This window comes from Sinocyclocheilus grahami, unplaced genomic scaffold (genome assembly GCF_001515645.1).
Source record: "Sinocyclocheilus grahami isolate Dianchi unplaced genomic scaffold, SAMN03320097.WGS_v1.1 scaffold1367.1, whole genome shotgun sequence".
Lineage (NCBI taxonomy): Eukaryota > Metazoa > Chordata > Actinopteri > Cypriniformes > Cyprinidae > Sinocyclocheilus > Sinocyclocheilus grahami.
In genome coordinates, this window is record NW_015506546.1 from 93,415 (window position 1) to 97,642 (window position 4,228).

General features: G+C 38.3%; 1 long non-coding RNA gene across 1 annotated transcript; it reads right to left on the reverse strand.

Moving 5' to 3' along the window:
- Positions 1-2,086: 2,086 nt before the first annotated feature.
- Positions 2,087-2,778, reverse strand: LOC107569642 (uncharacterized). The gene is made up of 3 exons (XR_001606927.1): positions 2,721-2,778; positions 2,442-2,535; positions 2,087-2,164 (listed from the first exon to the last, which is right to left on the reverse strand). It is a non-coding gene; the product is annotated as an uncharacterized lncRNA (long non-coding RNA).
- Positions 2,779-4,228: the final 1,450 nt, after the last annotated feature.

The window sequence follows — 4,228 nt, forward strand, 5'->3', positions numbered from 1 at the left end:
TTTATTTAATTGTTTCATACTGATTGTAAAAAATATAGTATTATAAAAAATTTAATAAATTAGTTTGGTTGAATGATAAAAGCAGGACAGAGGGAATGCATGTCAACCAGCTACGCATTTCTGCTCAAATCTTTCTGTCATATCTCTAATATCTGTTGAACAACAAGTCATTTTTAAAATTATGATAAAGTATATTATGTACAGTGACAAGTTTATGTTTGTGAAGCATTTTAAAATATCAAAATGTCTAAATAGATGAAGATCAGACCACATTTTCACAGAAATGCATGTCACAATGAAAGACAAAAATAATTTGATTAATAACACACAAACGGCTGTAGTTTTCAAAATGTTATTGAAGAAACGGAGTGATGCCCTGCTCTTTAAGTAAAGGCACACAAAGAACTGACAAATCTGTTCGTCTCAAGAAAGGTTGGTTAGTGTCGGACATGCCTTGATCCTAACAACTTACAAATGCATTCCAGAGAATTACAAAGATGGAAAACGCAACAAACACTTTGCTGTCTTGCAAATGTAGAAATTTCTGGACCATTACTCTCCCAAGAAGCGGGCATCCTGCAAAGATCATTCTAAGAACACAACGAGCCATACTGAAAGAGGTAGAGAACTTGTGGATAACAGCAAGTCTCTCAGAAAACTCTAGACTTAAAACTACACAAGTCTTTGTTCATGTGTCCACTAGATGCCAGCACCTGCATCGCCAAATTGCGTAACACAGTTCATTGGTTGTGGTGGTTTCCCCAATACAGCAGCATTGATGGCGGAAAGGGAATGTCTCGCTCAAGTCTGTAACCCTGTTACAGCTGAATGACGTGTTCTCAGCACAAACCTGAATGAGTGCATGCATGCCGCCATCTATATACTAGTATGTGCGTGGAGTGGCTTGGCATGCAAATCCCACTCACCAATAATTATTGGCTATTTCTTGTACTACTCACAGGTGATTGGTCTCCCAATACATCAGTATCAGCATCGTCTCTTTTCCTTCCTTCAGGGGACAAGGGTTATATACGAAAACAAGACTATTTCCAGTATCAACAAAAGCTTACACATTGACAGATGAAATTAAACAAAATAAATACATGATTATGATAATAACTGATTTGTCTTTAACCCTCTGGGGTCCGGGGGTAGACTCCTAGAGAAGTTTTGACATGCCCTGACATTTGTGCTTTTTTTAGTTGCTTATACACTCTAAAAAATGCTGGGTTAAATATAACCCATTGCTGGGTAAAATAGGGACAAACCCAGCAATTGGGCTGTTTTGACCCAGCGGTTGGGTTAAATGTTTAACCCAATCTTCTGGGTAGTAACCCAACTGCTGGGTCAAAACAGCCCAATTGCTGGGTTTGTCCATATTTTACCCAGCAATGGGTTATATTTAACCCAGCATTTTTTAAAGTGTAAACATATAAATGGCTAAAATTAAAGAACACTGTAATCAGCACAAACTGGGCTACAATAATATGTGAGCAGCATGTATGTACCTGATTGTGTTTTTGAGAAAACAACATTTATGCGTGGTTAGTGAAAAACTAAAATTTTAAAGTTACTGAAATAAGGCCATAAAACACATACAGAACATTTGTTCACAAGACTTTTGAGAACTGGGTCTTGAAGTCTAGAGTTTTTGCTTCAAAATGATGTGAAAATCATCCTGTTCACTCATTCACAGAAAACAATAAATTCATTTAAATTTTCTAAGACACTTTTTGTGTAGAAAAGGTGTATGTGAGGAGGCGTGAATGATCATGAATAATGCTGTGACTCACACCCGAGAAGACAAAGACCCACATAATGATCTGCATAATGAGCCTTTCAGTCAGGTGTGTGACTGAGAGGGAAGAGTTACAAGAAAGAATGTGAGGAAAAAAGTATATATTATTATATAAAAATTTGTATATATATAAGTATATAAAAGGAAGAAATTTATATATTTTTTGTTGGTAGTTTATTTAGAATATATATAACTATCACATAAAATAACTTCAGATTCACTTGTGAGTGCATTTAAACAGTTTATTAGGAACAAAACAAACAAAAAAACAACAACACAAGAGTCAAAACGTCGTAGGTGCAATATCCAAAATATCCAAAACAGTGGCAGGAAACTTGAAGACAGGAAAACTTAAGACAGCATAAACTGCATGAGAAAACAAATGGATGTGAGTACCACCACAATGATCTGACAAAGACAGAGCAACAGGTTCTTTTACACTGTTATTCTCACATCTGAAATAAAAAAGCAAGCATGCTGTTTACACAAACTACATTATTGTGATGTTCACTGAAAATAACAACAAAGAAACAAAATAGAAATAGAAACAAAGAACACAATTACCACATAGCACACATATTTTACCATACAGTAAATGAATCAAATTAAAGTAACGTTTGTAAAATTGTGAATTCACACTTACTCTATAAGATTCTGAATGGAGATGAAAACTGAACGAGACCTGTGTCCTCTTGCTGTGTGAGATGCAGGTGAAGGTAAGAGTGGTGTATTCAGTCCTAAAAGAATTTCATAAACAATCGTTAGCATTTTTTTAACAGTAGCCTACCTTATGCGTATATGCATACTTCATTAGAAAAACAATGTCAATAACAAAGAAACTACATTCTAACACTATCAACCACAAATAATATAACCATACACGCATAATAAACGTACAACTACTATACACTACACTGTGCACTTAGTATGATTTTCCAGTGAATTCAAAACTGAACGACACTCACGTGAATTTCTTGTGCAAGATGCCGATAAGTGATTAGTCAACAGAAGAGACGGACGGCAGCGCGTGAGTGTTTTGCTTAATACTTGTTTGTAGATCTGTTGTTTAAATTATTACTTGCTGCTACTTCTACTTTGTATTTTCACTGTAGTTTGTATTTTTGATTGCACTTACTGGTAATTATAATAATTGCCGTCGGCTAAGAAGGAGCCTGTGTTATTTGCATTGCTCCCTTCCTGCACTAAAGTGCGAACTGTAGTTTCGATTTGAGCAACTGCCCTGCTATAGGCTATTGTCTGTGCTAATTAGAATGGAGGCCACAGCTGTTTTCACTTTAGTCTCTTAGACACTGTGTATGTCTTTGATGTCTGTGCACTGTTCAGTGCAGCGTTCAGCCTCCTCGTGTAAAGGCCGACGAGTGTAAAGAACTGCGACTTTACCTGCGTGACTTCACTGAGCAACGAAACCAGCAACGCACTTAAGTACTATTTTTATCTTACCTTTACACACTCTCCTTTTCTGTCCTCTTTTCTCCTCCTCTATCATGTGTTTCCAAAACATTCCGGTTGTCTCGCACCAACGCTCTAACATCATATGCAGACGGCAACACAATCTTGCTAATCTGCATCCTATCTCTACATTTTCTACTGCACCTCTTTCTTTCTCTGTGGGTCTCTGGAATTGTCAGTCAGCTGTCAACAAAGCAGACTTCATTTCAGCTTTTTCTTTACAATCTACACTCAGCATCTTGGGCTTGACTGAGACCTGGATTTGTCCAGAAGACTCCGCAACCCCAGCTGCTCTAACAATGAGCGCCACGGCTGATTTTTACCCGCATTTGGCGGGTTGGCGGGTGTTAATTTCAAACCCTGACTACAGACACACGTAAAATCTTCAAAACATTCCATTCTCTACTCTGTCCCCCTCCACCACCACCTCCCACCACTTCTATAACATTAAACCTACATTAAACACTTATCTTATAGACAGCTACAGACCTGTCTCTCTCCTTCCATTAATAGTGAAAACTCTCGAATGAGTTGTTTTCAACCAGGTATCATTGTTTCTTACACAGAACAACCAACTGCATCCTAACCAGTCAGGCTCCAGGAGTGGCCATTCAACTGAGACTGCGCTACTGTCAGTCACGGAAGCCTTGCAGATGGCAAATGCTGATTCCAAATCATTGGTTCTTATTCTGTTGGATCTATCTGCTGCTTTTGACACCGTGAATCATCAGATCCTCTTGTCCGCCCTCTCATCACTGGGCATCACAGGGATTTTACTTCGCTGGTTTGAATCCTATCTCACTGATAGGTCTTTCAGGGTGTCCTGGGGAGGGGAGGTATCCAAAGCACATCAACTGGTCACTGAGGTTCCTCAGGGATCAGTTCTTGGACCCCTCCTCTTCTCCATATACACTACATCACTGGGTCCCATCATACAGGCACATGGCTTCTCCTACCATT